The sequence below is a fragment of the Podarcis pityusensis genome, assembly GCF_964106645.2.
Source record: "Podarcis pityusensis genome assembly, chromosome: 16".
Lineage (NCBI taxonomy): Eukaryota > Metazoa > Chordata > Lepidosauria > Squamata > Lacertidae > Podarcis > Podarcis pityusensis.
The window spans coordinates 36620534-36645464 of NC_138041.1; positions in this window are offsets into that span (position 1 = coordinate 36620534).

Here is a 24931-nt window from a genome sequence, read left to right on the forward strand (position 1 = left end):
TCCAAATATCTACCAATTTTACTGTTTCTGTCATTTCAAAAAAAGTTTTGGAAAGCCCACCTTCTTTCGTGTCTTTTTTCCTAATCGTTCTATCCATCTCTAGTGATGGGACTCCATTAAGGTCCCCCAACACTATTACTTTCTCATCTGTGAAATCTAGCAATGCTGTTTCTAAATCTTAGAAGAATTTTGATTTATTTTCATTTGGTGCATAAATACCCACCGAAATTATTCTTTCTCCTTGTGTACCACCAATTTTCTCCCTTTCTCATCTTTTTGAATTAATTGTGGTTCAAGTGCAGGTTTAATATAAAAGACCACTCCATGTTTTTTAAAAAATATCTGCTGCAATAAATTCCATCCCTAATCTCTTATTAATCAAAATTTTCTCATGCTTCCTCACAACATGGGTCTCTTGGAGACAAATAATATCAAGTTTTTTTCTTCCAGTGGCAGCACCACAGTTGTTGAACTCTCTTCCAACAGACATTCAACTGCCCCCATCTTTGATGTTTTTGTAGATAGGCACCAAAGCATGTTTATACCACCAAGGTTGACACTTCATCAACCCTTGGGGTTCCTGCACCACTGCAGGTTCTTCTTTCTGGTGTGCGGATGCTGTCATATTGGCTAATGGGGAGTTAACATTTACAGAACTGAGATGTGATGTGATGATGGTTTTGATCAGTGAGTTTGAAGAATGTTTTCTTACTTAGTTACTTTTTACTTAGAGAGATTTTTCTATCTTGCTCTCCAGCTGAAAAAGGTTCCCAAAGTGGCTCATGCATCAATTGAAACAAAAAAATAATCAATTCTTGCCCTCCCTGCCTTACAGTCTAAAAAGCAATGACACAAATGAAAAATAGTTAGGGGTGGAGGAAGGAATAAACAAACTCAGCTTCAGATTCTTAGTTACATTGCTCTGAGAACACTGAACAACATGAATTAATTTGGGATGAGTACAGAAAATGGCCAAAATGCTGCAGGTGCTTCTCAACTGTCACCAAACTGAACTCAAAACCAGGAAAATGATTTATTCTCAGCTTTATTAAAACCAGATTATTGTCATTCTTTCTTCTCAGTGAATTTTTGTGTGTCTGCTTCCTTTTATTTCTAATTTCTGCCTTAGCTTCCTTCTTGAATAAGATGTGACCCTTTCCAATCTGTCTGTCAGCCATTTTGGCTCACAGGTAACAAACCGTATCCAGTTCTGATGTGAACGCCAACTGTGAAAGCAGAAATAATAAAGGAATCAATCTGCACTTTAAAGAAATTTTAATTCCAAGTGCTTGGCTCAAGACAGTCAATTGGAGCGAAGCATCTGAATCGGAGGCAGAACCACAGTGCAAATTAATTTTCTACTCATTTTGTTTTATCATTCCAACTAAGTAATGCTTCGTTTATAGGCTGAGCCTGAATGGTGTTTGAAGATTAGCTTACAAAATAAATCTCATACAGGTTGAGTTTGCAAAAGCTAAAAAATAAAACGAAATGAATGATGATCTAAACATTCTAGTTAGCTCTATAAGACGCACCAGACCACAAGACGCACCTAGTTTTTGGAGGAGGAAAACAAGAAAAAAAAAATATTCTGAATCTCAGAAGCCAGAACAGCAAGAGGGATCTCTGCGCAGTGAAAGCAGCGATCCCTCTTGCTGTTCTGGCTTCTGGGATAGTTGCGCAGCCTGCATTCGCTCCATAAGACGCACACACATTTTCCTTTACTTTTTAGGAGGGAAAAAGTGAGTCTTATAGAGCAAAAAATACGGTATACAGTAACCACCTTCAAAAACTGCTCTCAACTCTTTTTTCACCGCTTGTCATGAAATGACAAGGCAATGCAATGGAGAAGAGGAAGAGGATCCTGGCAAGGGGTGCAGCCATGACTGGGACCCACCAGGGCAAGATGGGGACATGAGAGGTTGGGGTCGCGGAAAGTACACATAGGATGACAGAGGACAGCGAGGGGATGGGGACCAGTGCGCAGGGACCAGAAGAGCAGGACCCCCCATCAGAGCCAGAGAGGCCCCCATCTCCATGAACAAGGTGAGTTCTGAGGCACAGGAAGTAGTAGCAGGTACACTCTGGGAGGCTGAGGTAGGCAAGGACACACAGCCCAGCTCACTAGCTGGCCAGGTGGGAGCTCAGGTGGGGATGTCCACCCTACAGTATTTCTGTTTCTTTGGACTTGCCGAAGCCAAAGGCTACAAAATAAAACAAGGGCAAGTCAGCAAGACCACTTCAGGTAGTCTACATAACACTTCTTTTGGCTCTAGCTCCCTGCAGAGACAACATCTCTTATAGCTTCCTTAGACGGGCTCCTTGGATATGCCATACATGTTTTCACTTGATGTGACTGAACACTGCTAGCTTCCCTTGTGAGAGTCAAAATAGCCACAGAACTGAAACAAAATGGAGTGAGAAAGAATAGACTGGTTCACTGCCAGTCTAGGTGAAGACCATTTTATTCTGACAGGCTTTGAGAAACTGACTGCTTTTAAATCATATTCCAAGACAATAATGCCCATTCATGTCACAAAGAACTCATAACCCACCTACTCTCAGCAGCCAGAAACACCTGTCAGGAGTAAGCATGGACCAATGGTACCAAATAGTATGGGAAACAGCCCTACTAGAAAAATTAACCGATAAACTGAAACTGACACGGGGACAAATAGAAGACGATACCTTCACCCCAGTATGGCTCCCCTTCATCACATACACAGCCCAACAAGACAACGACAAGAGTCCACCAACGGCATATGAATCAATATTGCAAACCTGATTCAAAAACACCCACCCACCTCACTCACACACAAAAACAAAGTTCAGCACAGCCAATCACAAACAAGCAACCGCACCCTAGGCCAACCCCAGTTTCTCTCACCACCAAAGGAACACAGGTGAATAGCAAAGAGAACCTGCATGAACGACGCTGACACAAAAACCCACACATACATTAAGCAAAATAGAATATCGCCTCCCGACCCCCACCCACCCACCATGGCCCCCTCCACCTCTCCCCCCCTTTTTCTTCCTAATGTAACCCTAATGTCTCAACAAATGAAACTGACCTATGGAAAATGTAACTTGAAAAAAGAGACATTGCGCATACCTTTGTAAACCAAGAAAACTTTAATAAAATGTGGTTTTTAAAAAAAAAAATCAAGGGCTTTGAATAGTGCTGTGTTGTGTTAAGTTTTGTAAGCTGTGCTGATTCCTAGTCAGGGGAAAGGTGGGAAAAGGGGGAGGAGGAGGAGGAGAATTTATTATTTGTACCCTGCCCATCTGGCTGGGTCTCCCCAGCCACTCTGGGCAGCTTCCAACAAAGATTAAAAATACATTAAAATGTCACACATTAAAAACTTCCCTGAACAGGGCTGCCTTCAGATGTCTTCTAAATGTCAGGTAGTTGTTTATCTCTTTGACATCTGATGGGAGGGCGTTCCACAGGGCAAGTGCCACTACTGAGAAGGCCCTCTGCCTGGTTTCCTGTAGCTTTGCTTCTCACAGTGACGGAACTGCCAGAAGGCCCTCGGCATTGGACCTCAGTGTCCGGGCTGGACGATGGGGGTGGAGAAGCTCCTTCAGGTATACTGGGCCGAGGCCGTTTAGGGCTTTAAAGGTCAACACTAACACTTTGAATTGTGCTCAGAAATGTACTGGGAGCCAATGTAGGTCTTTCAAGACCAGTGTTATGTGTCTCGGCGGCTGCCCCCAGTCACCAGTCTAGCTGCCGCATTCTGGATTAGTTGTAGTTTCCGGGTCACCTTCAAAGAAGAAGAAGAAGAAGATATATAAACTATGTAACATGTTAAATAGCAGACAGTGAGATGAATAACATACTATTTGATGGAAACCAAACTGCAGTGGAATGAAAACAGTGCTGATGGGGACGGATACAGGACAGGATGGTAATCACTACTTTCTTACAATTTTTCAAGTATGAACTTTCAGAACTGCAACCGTATGTTTGCTCAGCTCTGACAATCAAGCTCTTAATAAGTATGCAAATGGGTTGTCCATGAGCCAGACAAGAGCTAACTATTACTGCTGGATTCACCCCCCCCATACTGACTGGGAAGTAGTACCTATCACTTTATCGGCCCGATAATGTTGAAGCTTCTAAATTGCACCTGGGAGGAGAAAAACATACAAGTGTTAAAACCTGATTCTCTGAGGACAATTTATTGTTTTGGAACATTTTGCTTTTTGAGCACATTATGAAGAAGAAATGATTAAATAGACAATAGCAAGGGCATTAAGGCTGACTGGGAGAAGAAATTATGGCTTTCAGGATGGTTTTCACTTTCATCGGTTAGTCAAACTTATGTTTTTGCACTTAAGGGCATAAATTGAAATGTGTTTTTAGACACATTTTATTGTGTGCTTCCCCCCTCTTCTTTCTCCTGTAATGTGGCAATTTGCAATTTTTGAAGGTTTTTGCTTGTGTTGTTTCTGTTGTGCTTCCATTCTCTTCTTTCAGAATATGCAGGAAGGAGGTGAAAAGGTCTGAGCCAGTGCTACTTAGCTTCTTCCACGTTCCTGTTAATGAGTGAAGAAAAAAGCCTCCCACATGCAGCAATTGCCAACAGTCAGGGACAGTTCCATACTGTTCCAATACTTTTTCTCTTTGCCTATAATTCCTCACATCTCCCCTTAAGAACATAAGGAAAACCTGCAGGATCAGGCCAATGGGCCATGCAGCCCAACAATCTCTTCTTATGGTGGCCAACCAGATGCTTATGGGAAGCCCATGAGTCCCAGTTAGTCGCCTAGTTCTCTTTAAAGCCATCCAAGTTGGTGGCTGCCACCACTTTTTGTTGGAGCAAATTCCTTAGATGACCATATTTTTCCGTGTATAAGACTAGGGTTTTTTTAACAAAAAAAAAAGGTTTAAAATTGGGGCTCATCTTAGACACGAGTCCCCATATGATGTGCCTTGTGCGCAACACATCATATGGGGACTTCCAGAGATGGAAAATGGTGGGTACCATGGCAGCGAGCAGCTCCTGAAGCCAGCCAGAGCCAACTGCGCTACCAGGCTGGCTCCAGGCTGCTGACTGCCACTGTCACCACCACTGCCGAAGGTAAACTGGGAACGTCCGGTGGTACAGAACTCCTGCCCCCTTCACCCTTTGTTTTGACTGATCGGGGGAGGCTCAGGAATTGCGGGTGGCCGGCCATTGCCCAGTTTTTTAAAAACTGTGCATTTATGTTTCACAGGGTGCAAAAGAAGGGCTTTGCACGTTTATACAATATGCATGTGTGCTTGGGCCCAGGTTTTTGCCTCACCATCCCCACTACTGACTCCCTGTTGCTACTCAGCTTCAAATAAATAAATTAAAAAAGCATTCATTGAAAAAATCTGGTAACCATAACTTAGACTGGATCCTAAGCCTGTTCAGCTTGGTCATGTGACCTGACAAGCCAGCATAAGTTAAGCCAGAAAAGAGGGTGGTGTAACTCAAATTAATTTAAAGAATTGTTTTGCCTCTGTCAGCAGTAGCTCTGCTCCTGGACAGAGTTTGGATCTGTTGTACCTTATGCCAGCTTCTTGTGTATAGGATTCCTCCCACAGTGTTGCTGATTTCTGAGCCACTCATGCAGTAGGGGGGTTTAAAATAAAAAGTCCAATTAATTATAAGTCAAAATTATACAAAAATATGTATATTTATGCATGTAATGCGTATGCTACACTATGTGTAAGTGCAGCATGGTGGTTGGAGTGTTGAACTAAGACCTGGGAGACCTGTGTTCAAATCGCCACTCGGCCAATGGGTGACCTTGGGTCGCTCACTCACTCACTCACTCTCAACCTAACCTACCTCACAGGGTTGTTGTAAGGATAAGATGGTGAACTGTATACTCCACCTTGAGCTCCCTGGAGGAAAAATATAGGGTAGAACTACAATACATAAATAAATAAATAACTTTATTTTGGGGATTCATATATCACTTACAATTCAGAATTTTGAAGTGGTGTGTTGTTGTTGTTGTTGATTTGACTTTGTCCTTCACCCTAAAATTCCAAGCTTGGTCATAGTAGTTTAAAATATAACTTTAAAAACAGTTTAAAACAAATTGCCTTTAAAGTTATATGTATAAAAGATTATGCATACACATTTAAAAAGTCTAAAATAGTCAAGCCCCAACCTGTATTATATTATAAGAGCCATCAATAATGCACATTATATATGTCTGGGGCAGAGAGACAGACAGACAGACTATCAGCATGAGATGGGGTGAACAAGTCGGTCGATTTTGGTTTCTCCCACTTTTTCATTCAGACCACTCTATGTCCTTCTCAGGTTGTAATTTTATTTTTTGAAAAGTCAGAATGAAAATTTCTATGCATGCTCACATGCATTATTCCTAACATAAGCATTTTGCATGCCATTTCACAAGCAAATTTCCCCATTTCCCAATGCATTTCATCACATCACTTTCACTAATGCACGCTCTCTTTTTTTACACTAAACCATTTGGAGAAGGACCGATTTAGTAGGATAGCTGTGTTTCGGTTCACACATTGGTTCAGAAAGTGTGAATTAGGTGGAGTCACAAGAAAATGCAAATAGAACAATCCCCCCCCCATCCCTACTATCAGAGTGGCTGATATCTGGTCCTAACCCTCAAACACGATTTCTTCCAGGGACTTATGTTCTGAATTAATACCTTGTTTCCTGGCTAGAGTAGCATTTCCATTACAGGCGCATGCCACTTCCTTTTAGTGAAGTCATTAAACAAGCTATTTGCATCAATTACCTGTCCAGCCACCGCTTCAGCCTTCTGATTCATTTCTCCAGTGTTTATGATATTCCGGGACGAGTAATGTGCTTCGTGAATCAGAGGAGCACAAGCAGAGAAATACTAACACTGAAATCAATGGGCCTTTGCTTTCAGTTCCTTGGATGGTCATCATGAGCTCCCTGGTCAGTTTTCTGGCTTGGATCATTCTCTAAAAGAAGCTGGTCAGTCAGGAATGCCCAACATTGCTTCTACAACATCATATGCACTTGGAAACACGCTCAGCCTTCTCTGAACGCCCTGACTCAGGTGTTTTCCAGCATGTGTGAATGGTCACATACCGGGCCGTCTTTAGAATATGTGCCGCCAGGGTGCTAACAGTGGTGGAGCTTCATGCTCCGGCACCAGGGGGCGGAGAGCAGGCAAGGGTGGGGCCGGTGAATGTCCTGGAGGTGGGGCACACCGCCCACAGGGGCGGGCGTCCTGGGATGGGGTGTGCCACCTGCAGCGGTGGGGCACCCAGCGCGGCGGGGGGGCAGCCGTGATGGCACCCTGCGGGGATCACACTGCCAGGGGTGGGGCGCTCCCCCTACACTCCTCTTCCTCTGCCAGTGGGTGCAAAGATCCGCCCAGTGCCCCCAAATTTAGTTTAGCCCCCAAATTAACTTTTCTTATGCTTACGTCAGACACCATGCTTATGCCTTATCTCTTGTTTATGAAAGAAGGAAAAAGAAACAAAAGTGTCCAGCTGTGGGGGTGGCTCCAGGAGGGGTCAGCAAGGCTCTGGCCCCAGCACCAGCCAGCAGGTGGACAGCAGCAGTAGCAGCAGCAGTGCGGTCAGGGCCCCCCACAAGCCGCCTCATCCATGCCGAGCTCCAGGCAGGTCCAATGTGGCAGTGTGGCGATCCGAGCCGGCGGGCTCCCAAGAGGGGTGCATGGAGCTCAAGGGGGCAGCCAGGAGCCAGGAGGGGCATTATGTTTGGGAAGACGTGGGGCGGCTGGCGGGCCAGATCCAGGCATCCCCCTTGTCGTGCCAGCCAGCAAACAGGTTGGCGGGAGGCAAGGCAGTGTCAGGAGTGCATGCAGGAGCCAGACCCTGTGACCAGTAGGGCTTCGCAGGACTGAGGCCTTCCTAAGTTTGTTCTGGAGAGGCAAGGCATGGCCACACAGGTGAGGCCGCTTGGTAACTCACTGCACCTGGTGGCAAGAGCCAGGAAGGGATATAAGGTCAGCATTTTGCTTTGGCTCTTTGCCACAGCAACATGTTTCCTGCCTTGCTGCGTTTGGCTCCTTGCTTCCTGATCCTCGGACGGCAGCTCCTTGCTTCTAGACCCTCAGACCCTTGACTTTGTGACTCCTTGCTTCTCGACCCTTGGACCCTTGACTTCGTGACTTCCTGCCCCTTGGACCCCTGGCTTCTGGACTCTTGTTCCTGCTCCCACCCTGCCAGGTGCCCCTGGTCCCACTGTCCTCAGCTGGGACTTCGATCGCCCCTAGACCAGAGCGTGACAGGTATCAAGTTCGGAGCAGGTCCACTGAGAGTGGCAGGGCGGGGTCGGATGGAGAAGGGGTCATCTCAGAGAGCCTGAGTCCCCCAGCAGCCTCCCGGCGGTCAGTTGCCCATGGGCATCTCCAAAGCCCACAGCTCCTGCTTCATGGTTTCAGTTTGTTCACCTCCAGCTCGTGCAGAGTCCAGCCAAAAAGGAAAAAGAGGGGTGGGGGGAGTGTGGACACCTGGAATGGGTGAGGAGGAGGGTGATCTTTTTGAGTGCAGGTTTTGGGATCTGCTGGATCTGCTGCTGGTGACCCATTGAACTGCAGGTGGCATCTTCTCAAGGAAATGCTTTCAGGGCCTGGACTGACTATCCACCCAGGACAGCCACTGGATATTTTGTGGGCAGAAAGGAGCACAAAGGGCTTCTTGTTCCAGTTGAGCTTTCTTTGAGCAATAATGCTTTCCTGAGCTTTAGTGTAATCTTGTATCCTTATTCCTCAGCCCTGACTTTTGAGTTGCTCCTTGACCCTGCCTCCTCTTTTGTCCTTTGATTTTGACTTGCTTTTTCGTCTTGGTCTTCAGCCATGCCTTCTGGTTTGATTCTTGGCCTCAACTTCTGGTTTGCTCCACAGCCTCTGGCTCCCACTCCAATCTTGATAGAACTATGACCTATCATCTCCCTTCTGAGATTGTGCCATCCACACAAGTAGACTCCTCATACAACCATTTGTGTGTTAGAGTTTAGCCATATCAGTATGAAATACTGTATGAAACTGCCATGTACAAAGTCAAACCAATGGTCCATCTTGGCCAGCATTGCCCACCCTAATTGTACGCTGTAGTTTGCTTCCAACAAAATTAACATTTTTAAAATAACGATCATAAGCAACAGCCTATAAATATTGGATATAAAAAAATTATATAAAAGCATGGCCAAGAAATGGAATCCAAGGCAGTGCTATTTGTTTATATTCATTTCATGAAAATTATGCATGACTTGATTTTTTTATATATAAACAAAACCTTCAAAGTGGTTTTTAAAAAGGTAAAACAATAAAATCAATAAAAATTTACAACCATACTTTAAAACATACAAAAGTTAAAATACTGAAACAGCTTAAAATCACCCAAACTTTCTAAGCATCTGGGCAGGCTTCTCTAAACAAGAGGGTTTTTAGCAGGCACTGGAGACAGCACTGCTTGATATCAATAGGCAGGGAGTTCCAAGTGCTACCACACTCAATGGCTGAGTACTACAAATGCAGAATGAGGCTGAGACTCTAGGAACCGTGACCAAAAAGTCTGGCCTGTAATAGTAGAGGAAGGGGTGGGGCTATGCAGATAAGGGGGCATGGTCAGTCCTCAGTGGGTTCTACCATCATTCTGTCTATTTCTGATGTTTAGACATTCTAATGTTTCTTTGTGGGTGAGTGTATACCTGGGGATGGGTGGCCTCTTTGAACAAGGAGCCTCAGCCCCTAGCAGTAGTATGTCTTTGCCATTAAAAAAAATAAACTAGGTGTCATCCCAAATATGTTATTGATACCTTCTTCTAAAACTACTTGGCAATCCTTTTGCAATAAAATGCACTCCTTACAATGGTGAAGTTATCAATGTCTTCCCCTACCTTGCAAATAAATCACCTTCCAAAGTGGGAGAAATTGCTTTCGCCTAAATGGAGCCATCCCTCTCCCCCAACCATGAGAAGAGAAAAACTTTGCAATAACTATTATATTAGTCTCCATCCAAAATATCACCACGGTTGAGTAGCTTTATACTTGAGGCTGAGCTAATGAGTTCTCCAAAAGCTAAGGAATAAAAGAATTCCTAGAAAGAAACTGGGGGTGGAGGTGGGGAGGGCGATTACCACCTACACTTACAAAGAATTTTCTCCATAAGTGAAGTGATTCATTGTCGAATAGGCAATCATGGCGGCAACTTTGTTAATTATTTTTTCATCGTTTTGTTATTAGGCTATTAATAATGCATCAGAAGTGGGGCTCCTTCTGCTGTAGACATTTGTTCAAAAATGAGTTACCCGACATCTATATTCCATTATTGATGGGATTCAAAAATGCATTTCATTAGAACGCTTTGAGAAGGGAAGCAGCAATTTGAATGCATTTGGGGGGCAGTAATAACAGCAGTGAAATTATGTTTTCGCAAAACGGAGGCTGGTGAAGTTGTCCTCAAAGTATTTCATTAGTTGCATCCATAGTAACAAATGGAAGGCATTCAATAAATGTTGAAGGGACAGTAAACTCTGTCGGGGAGCAGAACACATACTTCTTTCCTTTGACAGCTGTGCCATATTTATGAGATACAAAACAGGATGTTAGAGGAAGTGGGTTTGTGCTTTTTATTACAATGTGTTTTGCTGGTATACTGCTACACACCACCCTGATCTCTGGGTGGTGAGATACTACAGGGGTTGTGTGCTTACCCAGGGCTTGGTGTCCTTGGAAGGAAGGTCAGTGAAGACTGTGGTACCTTTAAGATATGTGGTTTTAATTATACATATATACAATTTGAGCATGGGATGGGGGGAGCTCACAGCATCAACACGCCAGAAGATCTTGTTTCTCCTTCAGCCACAGCTTTGAGTCCAAAACACAGCAAGACATGTCTCTGTCGCCAGCTTTCCCAGCAACTTTCCAGCCCTACTTGTTGGCCCTTTTGGTTCTTCGCCACCTAGATGCAGTTAATTGCAACCCAGCTGAACCCTTTGAAGTGAAGCAGAAGACATGGGTAGGCAAACCAAGGCCCAGGGGCTGGATCTGGCCCAATCGCCTACTAAATCCAGCCCATGGATGGTCCAGGAATCAGCGTGTTTTTACATGAGTAGAATGTGTCCTTTTATTTAAAATGCATCTCTGGGTTATTTGTGGGGCATGCCTGGTGTTTTTACATGAGTAGAATGTGTGCTTTTATTTAAAATGGGTTATTTGTGGGGCATAGGAATTCGTTCATTTTCCCCCTCCAAAATATAGTCCGCCCCCCCCCCCACAAGGTTTGAGGGACAGTGGACCGGCCCCCTGCTGAAAAAGTTTGCTGACCCCTGGCTTAGGGCCCCACTCTCTTGGAGGCCCCCCAAAAAATTAAAGGAAAAAACTGGATGTACATTTCCAAAATATAAGATTAAAAACAAATAGATACCTATTAGGTCCATAAATTACCATGTAGCATATATTCAACACAAAAAAACAGCAACAATTTGTTGTTGACAAAGGACAGCTGGACATATAAACGGCCCCATTACCTTCAGTAGGTTAGGGCCTCATCAAACCTAAATCCAGCCCTTGCCCGACCCATTTCCTAACCTCCTCCAAACTCATAATAGTATGAACTGCACATTCCTCACTCCACATACAGCTCATCATGTGATTGAAAATGTCCCTGGATTGCACCACTTCATTCTGCTGGTAGGTGGAATTGCATGACTGTGGAGATGTGACGGAGTTTGAAGCAGGGGCACTGGACAACGTGAGCACCCCTGAAGTCTTGTGAGAAGAATTAAATTGGGCATAGACTGCAGCAAGGAGTTCTTTCCCTTCAATTCTTCCTTGGAAATCACAACAGCTAAGTGGTACAGTGGATGCTTTGCCCATGAAAGGTCTCAGATTCAGCTCTTGGCATCTTCACTTAGAAGGACCTTGTGGGCAAATGATCTGAGACCCTGGGAAACTGCTACCAGTTTCTGTAGACCAGGGCTGGGAAAACTACCTCTCTAGAGATTGTTTGGTACTTCAGCTCTCATCTGCCCCAGGCAGCATTACCACTGTCAATAAATGATGGGAGATGCAGTCCAGCAACATCTGGAGGGCCACAGGTTTCCCAGCGCCAGTATAGACAATATTGAGTCAGATGGACCAACATGTATAAGGCATGCTGTGAAGCATTTGTTCACCTCATAATGGGTTGAGGACAACTGAACTGAAGGCTGCCATCATTTGACTAAAGGTCATTCAACCCAGACATCATTTCCTAAATTTGCTGCCATCTCTGGTTAACAACCAATACACACTCTAAAGACTGGTTCAGCAGGCCTGTTCCGTTGATGTAGATAAACTATCTTGAAAAAGAAAGGGTACACCAAGACAACCAGATACAGGTGCCATCTTTCCTTGGTTTTTGCTTTAGATGATATTGCTGGACTCCTACTTCCATCATCCCTGTCCACTGACGATGCTGACTGATTTTGACGTTCAACAATGGCAGAAGGGCCCAAATCTCCTTTCCCCTCCTATGGACCTTTATCTGGCACTAGCTGCAGAAGCACAGCTTGGGGGAGCACTGGGCGCCACACTGTGGGGGGCAGCACTTACCATAGGGCCTGCAGCATGTTGGAACCACACGTCTCTCCTGGAAGCTATGCAGTGGCTCATGCGCCTAGAGGCTCCTCGCTGCCTGAAATGGCAGCGTGGGGCTTGTGTCTGCCCGCTACCTCTCCCTCAGCTGCCCTACAGCTGAGCAGGAGGTGGTGGCAAGACTCCGTGCAGCACACCTGGCCCTGGCTCACCCCACCCCCTACCACAGGGCACGGGTGCCACCCTGGGCACCCGAGCGGCTAGCTATGCTGCTGACCAGCTGAATGTAGAATGAATAGCATGTCTCTGATTATTACTATTTTTAATCAGCTTTGAAAATACTGTCCGACAGGGTCTCTTGTACATAGCAAGGCATGCAGGAGGTTGACTCCCCACCTTGGTGAAAAGACCCAACTGACTTTAATTAGCAAGAAAAAAAATGATAACTGACTTTTCTCTCTCCCAAGGCTATGGAGAAATCATACCAACAGTCTCTTCCTTGAGGCTCATTCATTTGTCATTACAGGCCTCCATGGTGCTCCTGGGGTGAAGAACATTAGCCACTGGCTCAGAGTCAATAGGAGTGCCGCAACGTTTTCTGTTTTCTTTTGCATCAGTCATACAAAGCAAACACTTGCATTCGCTTGTCACTAGGGACACAGCAAGAATTTTAGTGGGGAAGCTCAACATGGTGACCATCTGCTGTTCCAATTGGTACAAGGCAAAATCAAGGCAGGCACAGCCTCTGCCTCTCAATTCTGCTCACACCCCGTCTTCCACAGGCTGTAACCCCATCTTCCTGTTCCAATGCACACACACTACACCTTAGCAAAAGGGGATGGGGGAACTGTGGTGGAGGGCTCCAAGAGATAGTGGAAGGATTAAGGAGGTTGGCAACCCCAGGTGCTAACCGCATCATAGGAACATGGGAACCTGCCTTATATTGAGTCAAACCACCGGTCCATCTAGCTAAGTTTTATTCATACTTACCTGAATTCACAACCTGAAGCTACTCCCCAGGGTTTCAGTTTCTTCCACTCCTACCAGGAGATGCTGGGAATTGAACCTGGGACCTTCTTCATACAAAGCAGATGCTCTGTTACTGACCTGGGGCCTCCTGTTCCAACACACACACACACACACACACACACACACACACACACACACACACCTTGATAATGGGGGAATGAGATAACTGTGGTGGTCTCCAATGGTTTTTTTGAAGGGATTCGGGACTAGTAATTACCTCCCCCCCCACCAGTTTTGGATCCCTAGTTAATTTGGGCCTACAACCCCCACAATCCCTCACTGTTGACCAAACTGACTGTGATCAATGGACATTGTAGTTCAGGGGAGGGGAACCTTTGCTCAGCCCCAGCCAGCATGGCCAGTGGCCAGGAATGATGGGAGCTGCGGTTCAGCAACATCTGGAGGGCTAAAGGTTCCCAACATCTGTTGTAGTCAACAAATTGTCCTCCACAAAATGATGGGGACGATGTCGTCCTTAGTTTGCATAGGGCACAGACAGAGAACCCGTGGTTCACCAGGTGTTGGATCATTCTGGCTAGGGCTCATGGGAGTTGGACTCCAACACTATCTGGAGGGCCACAAGTTCCCCATCCCAGGCTGTGGGCTGCTTTGAAGGGCTGAATCTTTGGAGATTGCTGTTAGGTAGTAAAATTCCTGTCTTTCTGAGCTCTGTGCAGAAGGTCCATGTTTTTAAAACCAAAACTGAACAATTATTTTCAGTGGCTTTTCTCCACCCCATGCCCTTGTGTTGTGCCAGCAGCCCATGTCTCCCACGTAGCTATAATCTTCTGCCCTTTGTGGTGAGTCACTAGGGCTGGGAGGGGGAGGGGATTTGACTCAGCCCACATTTAAAGGTGAACCTACCTTATTCACACTTTCTGAAACAATACAACAACTGAAACACAGCCAGGCTGCAAATTTCACACTTCTCTGAATGTGGCAATGCAGTTCTCTAGCCAAGTAATGTGAACAAATATGTATATAGGTATAACCATAAAAAGGATTATATAAAAGCAAAAATAGCCTACAAAATGCGTTGTTTTGAAGGGAAATTGTTTTGCCGAAATGTTCCTATTGCACAAAAGTGCATGCAAATTGCAAATATGCATTTATCAGGAGAATTGTGCATTAAAATGCTGGTGAATTTTCATCAGGGCTTGTGTATCACAAACTGGTATGGGAATGTGAAGAACTGAACTTCAATCTGGAAAAATGAGAAACCAGGAAAATCTGAAATGGACAGATTTGCCCATCTCCATGAGTTACTAAGTCAGTTCCCACTAAGGGGAAGGACCATAGCTTAGTGGCAGAAAGTTCCAGGTTCAATTCCAGGTAGGGTTGAGAAATACTCCTGTCTGAAAACCTGTTAAGCTGATGCTACATGGTGTAATACTGAGTTAGACAGTTAAGTTGCTGTATGACTGTTAGTAAGCTAGGAATGGTTACAACTCTCATGACAGACTCCACCCACCTGACTGGCTTACTGGCTTCTTCTAGTCTGGAGGAGCTATAAAGGCTTCTGAGTCAGGCTAAGATCATAAGAAAAGCCCTGTGGCATCAGGCCAAAGTCCATCTAGTCCAGCACACTGGTCTCATAGAGGCTAACTAGAAACCTATGAGAAGAAGCCCACTAGGCTATTGCCTGGGTAACAACCATATCTACTGAATGCAGTTCTTGTCCTCAAACCTCTCAGCCATTGTGTCACAGCAACTCCCAATTTGGGTCTGGAGGAATCCCATCTTCTCTGAAGCTGCCGCAATTTGTGTGTCCACCTGAACCAATTGTGGGCAGCATGTCTACTTCATTTCCTTGCCTTCCATGTGTGCTCCAAATGCTTTAATAATTTCATTAACGCGATGAGATTTTTTTCAAGCAGAGCTACTGAAGTGTTATTTCCCAGGCAACATACTGAAGCACTTGCCTTGTTCATATTCCAGCCTAACTACATGCTTAGGAAATATTCAGGGGCTGTGTTGGGTTGTGGGAGGAAGTGCACCTCTATGTTCTCTCTGGAACAAATAATACCTAGCAGAATTATAATTAATTGGCATAAATTGTTGCAAAACAGCAAAGCACAGCAAAGAACCTGTAGCTCAGTGGTAGGGCACACGCTTTGCATGTAGAAGACCCATGGTTTGAGAGCCAGTGTGCTTCAGTGCTTAGAAAGTTGGACTAGGACTTGGGGAACCCAGGGTTAAAATTGCTGCTAAACTATGAAACCTGCTGAGTAACCTTGGGCCACTCACAGCCTCTCAGCCTAAACTACCTCACAGGGTTATTTTGAGGAAAAAATGGGGAGGAATAGAAACATGTGCAGCACCTTGAGCTCCTTAGAGGAAAAGTGGGGTAGAAATGCAACAAACAAACAAATGACATCTCCATTTCCAGGAAGCAAGGATGGGCACCACCTCTGTCTGGCACCACGGAGAACCATGGAGAATTGCTATGCTAGGCTTGATGGGTCCTACTAAACCCCAATACAGCTCTTGCATCCTCTTATTTGCTGGATTGACCATTAACTGGTGAAGAAGTCACATCATGACAGCCCCCATTTAGCCAGAATCCAGAGACATGTCCCCAAGGAGAGCCCAAGAAATTAGGCAGCTATGTTGCTCCATAATTACACACAGATAGGCATATACATGAGTGGCAGCTATTTTGTGCTATGCCAGCAGCCATTTTGTCATCATGGCCTCCTGTGGAAGGGAACGTGAATACATTGGGGAAGGTCGAGGGGGACGTATTTCAAAAGAAACCACTAGAAGATTCTTTCTTTCTCCCTCTGTCTCCTACAGAGTGTCTGCCTGCTGCTGGAGTTCAAAAGAGAAGGAACCAGGTGTCAGTTGGGCCAAGCAGGGCAACGGAAAGCGTCTTGCTCTTGCTCTGTAAAGTGATGGCAGTCAGTTGAGTTCCAATGCCTCAGAATGGTCACAGCTATTCTGCTGTCGTTTTTCTCCTGACCCACACTGTACTTGACAGCCATGACCTGTGCCTTGCCCCTGACTGTCAGGGCAAGGCAAGTGAAAACAAATCTCAGCCAAGGCAGGGAGCAACCACCACTCCTGAAGGAATGGGGTTCTGTGCAGTCAGTCTTAAATGGGACCCCAAATCCACATTTTTCCTCCTCCAAAGGAGCATTTCTAAAATGCATTAACTTGAGCTCTTGAGTCAATGTATAAACAGAAAGCCAGCTGTATAAACAAGTGCTCAAAGCCCTCTCCTTTATCAGTCCGTGACAGCAATGGATGGCCTTGCCAGTTCCATGGAGCAGGGATAGCACGTCTGGGTCTTATCTTACATCCTGACTACAAAAAGACGCACAGACCTTGTCAAGTCTGACAAGAGACCTGGGAACGGTGGCAGGAGCGTTCTTAGAGTTGGTGACCTCCTGCCCCAAGATAAGAGTATAGGAACAGGAACAACCTTTTATGGTCAAGAGTACCAGAACAGGAATATCTGTTTATGGTCATGGATGTCAACTTGTGTGTATGAGCTGACGTGGTTGGATTCCTGGGGAAGAGGGGAGAGAGTGCCTGGAGGATATATATACTGCATGAAATTTCTCATTTCTTTGGACTTGCTGTGAACTGACCACGCAAGTGCCTTCTGCTATCCGGAGAGCAGAATAAAGTCTTTCTCTGAATCAACCTCGGTGTCATTTGACTTCCTTTCTCCCTCCTCAGCTACCCTAAGGCCACAATCTCAAGGGGTGGAGGAGGTGGCAGGCTGCTTCACACTGCAATGTGCATGGAGGAGCAACCCTCAGATGGCTTTTTCCTCCCCTGTATAAGAACATAATAGCCTACTGATCAGGCCAGAGGCCCATCTCTTCCAGCATCCTGTTATCACAGTGGCCAACCAGATGCATATCAGAAGCCTTGAAATACTGGCTTAAGATCTCAGTATTTGGCCTGGGGAAGGGATTACTTGTGCATCTATCCAACGAGGAGTTTATCAGTCCATGGCTCAAAACTATGGCCAGAAAAGCCACCCAGATTGGACTGTCACCATCCCTTTTGTATCAACTGGGCTACGATACTGCCTTGTATCCCTGAGGCAAAGGCTTTGGGACATCTCACATAGTGACCTGTGATCCAGATCCAATGTAATCTGTGGCCCGATTACAGCTGGAATCCAATACGGGCACGACTTTCAGTTAGCCTCATTTCTTAAGAATTTGTCCGTACCCACCTATCAGAATTTATTTACCAAAGCTAGATTAAATCTATTTCCACTGGTAGTTCTAAATGGTAGACTGAGAAGCATCCCCTTACTAGCAAATTTGCCAGGAAAATCTGAAACCTCACACATTAAGAACCTTCTGGAGGATAGGTCAAATGATATTACACTGACTGTGGCAAAGTTTCTTTCGGAGGTCGTAAGAAACAAAGACCATCACGCTCTAGACATAACAAAATTACTACCTTGGTCTCTTTCACCTGTTGTTTGGTTGTCTTAACTGCATCTTGTTTTGAAACTGTTTTGTGGGTCTATGGACCGATATAGATAGATGATAGATAGATAGATCAGAAGCCTGAAAGAAGGACCTGTGCACAACAGTGCCCCCTCTGCTTGTGATTCCTAGCAACTGGTATTCATGGGTGTACAGTGGTACCTCAGGTTACATACACTTCAGGTTACATACGCTTCAGGTTACATACGTTTCAGGTTACAGACTCCGCAAACCCAGAAATAGTGCTTCAGGTTAAGAACTTTGCTTCAGGATGAGAACAGAAATCGTGCTCTGGCAGCACGGCAGCAGCAGGAGGCCCCATTAGCTAAAGTGGTGCTTCAGGTTAAGAACAGTTTCATTTTTATTTTTTTAAAATAATATTTATTGAAAATTTTAAGATTACAAAAAAAAAAACCAAAGAGAAAAAAGAAGGAAAAAACAAATAACAATTCAAAATCGAAAAGCAAAAGCAAAACACATAATACATCAAAATCAAAAAGCAAAAATAAACAAAAAAATTTTAAAAACAGACCCATTAAAAACCACAGGCGGGAGAAGCCTGTGGACGTGGGATTCAGCTGGCACCTTTTGCGCCCCCCCTACTCACGGGGAGACCCGGTTTCGGGGATCCGGAGCGACGTGGGGTTAGCGGTGCGGTGCTTTGAATCGACTGCTTCTTTCACGGAGTGAAGCCGCATTGCTGTTGCTGGAGAGCACTGACTTTTTCCTGTGGACAATTGGACTCTAAATAACGACCCGTGAGTAGAACAGAAAATTGGATTAAGAAATTTCTTTTAATTTGGCACTGAAGCGGGAAGGTATAAACAGGAAGTCCGCCTTCCGCTTCTTGTAGATAGATTAAAGCAAAGACACGGCAAGCTAGAGTTTAGAAAATCGTCTGTAAAGGATCAATTTTCATCATCTAAAATTACTGAACCCCCCTTGGAAGCAGGAGAAGAGGGGGGAATTTTTTCTGGACTGTTTAAACCTGCAGAAGAGAGAGTAAAGAAAAGCAATTTTCCACTGTCTTGAACCTGGGAGCGGGGTGTCAGGACAGACATCCTTGGGAAGTTCATTGACTACAGACAAACGTTTTTGACAGATAGTTAAAAGAAGAGAAACATATTGATTCCATTGTTCCCCTTCGCATCTAAAAGGAACAAAATATTGACAAAATATCTGAAAAAGGAAACTTTGTTGTTAGATCTGCTTTTTTTAAAAGAAGAAGAAGAAGAAGAAGAAGAAGAAGAAGAAGAAGAAGAAGAAGAATGGATACAAATAGAAGCTTTTTCCCCTAGAGGGAGCTTGTGAAACTGTTATTAAATTTGAACTGGGGAGCTTTGCAGCTGCAATAGATTAAGATCGTGGGATCAGACTTTGACCTTGCACAAGAATGTACTCGGAGGCTCTGGTGCGTGCCTTCTGCAAGACAAGTGCTCTATTGGAACAGCTACATGAGAAGATGGATTTGATGACTGTTGCGATTGGAAATTTTGGACAGGCAGTGGGTATCTATATAGAACCCACTAAGGAATTAATCCAGGAGTGTGCTCTGACAGATCAGATGAGGGAGAGGGTTGTTGCTGGACCTCGGGAGGCAGAGATGGAGGGAACTGTGGCCCAGCAGGAACATGAGTTGTTGGATCTGACGAATGAACCTGGAAAAAGCCAGATTTGGAGAGATAGAGTCTTGTTTGGTTTGGAGATGGGGGGCTGGATAGACCCCCCTATGCAGAGATGTTTTGACCTTTCAAGTCTGGCTTTGGGCTGGGAGGAGTTCAGAGTTGTGGGGGCCCTTAACTTTGGAGGGACCTTGAAACATGCTTTTAAACACCACATGGAGTACAGTGTTGACTATGGAAAAGGGGCTGATCTGTCGAGAAGGGACAAAAATATCGTTAAGCTGGAGTCTCCACGAATGAAAGGAGCAGAAGACAAAGTAAAGTACAGGTATAAATATAAAGAAGACCTGCGGAAGGGACATGGAAGAGATTTAAGGGCCTCGGACATAAGGTTACCGGGTTGATGAACTAGATGGATGAGATAGAAAGGACTGACAAAACCCGAGACCAGGAGGGAGAGACGTTGGAAGAAGATTGGAAGAAAGTTTTAAAAAAAATATTTAGGAATTTTTTTGTAAAATTAATGAGTATTAGAAAAATGTTGGAACGAAATTATTTGTCTTTAGCAGAAATGTTAAAAAAGAATTATGTAAGAATATGTTATGGTTATGAGAAATTGGTACAAATAAGATTTAAGTTTTAAGGTTTTTTATGGTAAGATAAGGTTAAAATAGATCAAGGTAATTTAATGACAGAATATTATGAAAGATGGAAAGGATTTGCTGAGATAATTAATAACTAGAATACAAAAAAGGGAGGTGTGAGGAGGTCGATGAAATAAGGTAATGACAGTTAAGGATTTGAGAATACTGGATCAGTTTAAGAACAGTTTCAGGTTAAGAATGGACCTCCGGAACGAATTAAGTACTTAACCCGAGGTACCACTGTATTGGCCCCAACAGTTAGAACATTTCACAATCACAGCTTGATATCCTCCATGAATTTGTCCAATTCTCTTTTATTTTATTTTTGTTAAAGATTTTATTGATTTTCCATTTTCAAAACAAATATCCAATATCAATGCTAAACATTAGTTTTTCACAAACCCCTCCCTGTTGACTTCCCTCAGCTTCCATTTCTGGTTTATTACATCACATGATACGTTCTGCTGTTTATATACAATACTATATTATCACAGTGTTATATTCCTTGTTTTATGTAAACAAAATTGTAAATGTTTATTTAAATCCTGCCAACGAGTCCATTTTTTTGGTGTTTCTGCAAATATATTGTAAAAGGTTCTCATTCTTTTTCAAAGTCCCTGTTGTCCCTTTCTCTTAGTTTGCCCGTTACGTTTGCTAACTCTGCATAGCTCATCAGTTTTTCTTGCCATTGTTCTTTAGGTGGTACTTCTCCAGTCTTCCAATTTTGTGCTATTAGAATTCTTGCTGCTGTTGTAGCATACATAAATAATGTCCGTTTTTCTTTCAGCAGCTCTTGTCCTAAAATACCAATTCTCTTTTAAAGCCATTCTAGGTGCTGACTTTTGCTACATCTTCCATCGTTTAGCGATGCGAAGAAGAGTTTTCTTTTGTCTCTCCTGGATCAGCTTCATGGGAAAGCCCTGAGCTTGAGTATAATGAGAAAGAGAGGAAAAAACTGTTCTCCATGCCATGCATAATTTTGTCCGGTTCTATCATGTTCCCTCAAAATTGCACTTTCCGTACTAGAACTCATTTACACTTCATGTTAAGTATTTGGGCTCCCCTCCCTTTTCCATTGCATGATAAAGAGTTTTAAATTGTCTGAACATAACATAAGAAGAGTCCTGCTGGGTGAGATCAAAGGCTCAACTTGTTCAGCATCCTGTTACCACAGTGGCCAAACAGATGCATCTGAGAATCCTGCGGACAGAGTGCTCTCCCTACTTGTAATCCTCACCCCTTAGTATTCGGAGGCATTCGGCCTCTAACAGAGACATTAGAACATAAACATTGTTGCTAGCAGCCATTGGTTGTCTTATCCACCATGAATTAGTCTAATCCAGGGGACAGCAACCTAAGGCCCATGGGCCACAAGCGGCCTACGGGGGTCATTTAACCAGCCCACGAACCACCCCTAAACTGAGCCGCCCAAACCGAGCCACCCACAGATGCAAACACCGGAAATCATGGGCGGGCATGATCCGGCCCATGGAAGGATCTCCACTGGAGTGGACCGGCCCAGGTGAGGTAAACCTTGCTGACCCCTGGTCTAAGAAGAAGAAGAAGAAGAGTTTGGATTTGATATCCCGCCTTTCACTCCCCTTCAGGAGTCTCAAAGCGGCTCATATTCTCCTTTCCCTTCCTCCCCCACAACAAACACTCTGTGAGGTGAGTGGGGCTGAGAGACTTCAAAGAAGTGTGACTGGCCCAAGGTCACCCAGCAGCTGCATGTGGAGGAGCGGAGACGCGAACCCAGTTCACCAGATTACGAGACTACCGCTCTTAACCACTACACCACACTGGCTCTCACTATGTAAGAACAACTTGAACATCTAGCCATGCTACTAGCCTCATGTCTTCACCTTGACAGGGTGTGACAATGCCTCCCCCTGCCACTGAAGAGTGTTGTGATGGTGGCGATACTGCAGGCAGCTAGTAGATTTGCACATGTGGCCTATTTGCATTGTTCATCTTTCACAATACAGAATTAACAACTTGCAACATACAAATTAAATGATCTTTCATTATTATGGAAACTCCCTCTTCTGTACTCTGACACCAGTGAAGTCACCATGGATCCCTTTGCAGGCTTTTAGAGAGAAATTAAGACTGATTTTCCTGAAATGCGAGGTTGTAGAGATATGGGGAATGGTGCTGAAACAGTGCCAAATAAAGCCTTGGCTGCCAAACCACAGTTAAAACAATGACCTATGGCATATGCTCACACATGCACATACATTCATCCTTGCCCTTCCACCCCCATACCTCCTCCCATGCTGAGCTTCATTTTCTTTATCTGTTATTACAGAGTAACCCCTGTGGTGCCCTCCATATGTGGGGCCAACTCCAATCACCCCTTGGCCATTGGCCATGGTGGCTGAGACTGATGGGAGTTGTAATCCAGTAACCGAACTGCTGCCTTTGGCTTAGTATGCCTTTGAACGATTTAGCTAAAAAATATAATGAAAAATGATGCTAGAGGAAAGAATCTGGCCCATTTTTAAAGCTTCGTTGCATCTATCACAAAAAGCTTCTTTGTGCAAGATCCCAGGTCATGTTCTGGAATGCATCATCAGTGCTTGTACACAGTACACTGACCCCATGGGAACTGGAGCACATCCAGTGCTCTCCTGTGACTGCACATTGCAGAACATCACCAGTAATGTCGCATTATCTTTTAGGGAAGCTTGCCTACCATTACTGATCTTCTTTTTGGGAAATTCTGACATGCTTCCGGAGAACCAAGGCTTTCGCAGAAGACAGCTTGCCAGCCGCTACCCTAAAATGTTCACCTTTTATGTGAATCGCTTAAAGATCCCCTCTTTTTAATACAGTAATGAACTCCCATGCCTCCTTTACAACTAACTAATGCCATCCAGTGGTAATGATAAGACATACATTTATTTGGCGAAGGAATTAGACAAGAATTCACTTGTAGTTGCCACCAACTTTGTCCAAAAGTAAAATTCAAAGCGTATTTAGTTCCTTCTGGATTGGGCAAATGGTTTGCAAAAGGAAGACAAAACTTAAGAACAGATCTGCTAGGCTCATCTAGTCCAGCTGTTCTCATAGGGGCCAAGCAGATGTCTATGGAAAACCCCCAAGCAGGACATGAGCGCAAGAGTGTTCTCCCCACTTGTGGTTCCCAGCAGCTGGTATTCAGAGGCATACTGCCTCCAACGGTGGAGAGAGAACATAGTCATGATGACTAGCAGCTATCGTGTTCCTGCCTAGTTCACTCTCCCCTCTGGACCAAAGGGTCTGAGGCTGATGAGGAGGAAGGGACCCAGACAACTGATATGGGGACCTCCAGCCCTAGTGCTCAGATGGCTGGATCCAATGATGGCTGGATCCTTGGAGAGTGGAAGTGTGGAGATCAGTTGGAAGGTCTTGCTCTCCCTCTGAGGCAAGCTCAGATTGGAAGTATGGGTGGGGGTGAATGTGCCATCCTGCCACTTAAAATGTCCCTCACTCCCCACCTTCTCCCTCCCTCCCTCTCTCCTCAAAACTGGAAACCACCAGTACAGCCAGCTCCTTCAAAACCACTTGTTCTACTGTCCCAATTGCAGCTATGAGCTTCCATCCTACAGCTGAAATAAGGCTCAAGGCGAAAATTAATTGACCGATTTTCAGTTATTGAACTTTCATACACAAGGGGTGTGCATCTGCTTCAGACAAAGCCCCCCGAACTGAACGGAACTTGCCTCCCAAGCTGAAGTGTTGTGGACAGTTGCTAAAGCATCAGACTCACTCTGGAGCTTCAGGAGGTGGCCGGATTCAGTTTTGCATAAGCCTCCAAACAGGCATACTTTTGATCTCCCTCCTGGCATGCTTCCTATAAAAGGAAAATGCCAGACAGGAGGCAAGGAAAGAGATGGGGGAAGGGGTCTAGGTTTGTGACTGAGAGCTGTAGGTTCCATTTGGGAGATGACTATACCAGGACTCCCCAGTCACAGTGCTTTTAGGAGGTACACTGAAATAGCATATCAGCTGTTGTTCCAGAGTTTTTAATGATTTTGCAAGTTGACCTTACACTATTCCAGAATTTTGCAGGGAGTTGTACTCGAAGAACCTTTACATTGCCTGCCATGGGTCATGCAAATTACTTACAAACCACGGATTTGCCTGTCATCATATACTTACGGTGATGGAGCTCAGCTAGAGTTGTTTCATCCAGAAGTGGGGATGGGGGCGACACAATCACTTTCCCTTTTGGTCTTCTGTGTGAATGGCTTGGTTCAGGTTACAGCACAAAGTTAAACCATGGAACTGTCTCTCACAGGAGGCTGTGGTGGCCACCAACCTAGATGGCTTTAAAAGAGGATTAGACACATTCATGGAGGAGAAGACTATTGATAGCAACTAGCCATGAAGGCAAAGTTCTGCCTCCACAGTTGGAGGCAGTGATGGTTCTGAATACAAGTTGTTCTCACCAGAAGCTTGGCTCTGCCCTCGCCAGTCCTGGAAGGAGCCTTTAAAAAAGTCCCATATGCTCAGAGACTTTGCACCTGTTCATTGGGGGATAGAGGAAGCCCAGAGCACTTGTTCTTTAGATGTCCCTTTTATGAAGAGGCACGTAGTAAGACCATTGAGGCTCACTAACCTCCCAGAAAAGCAAAAATTTGATCTT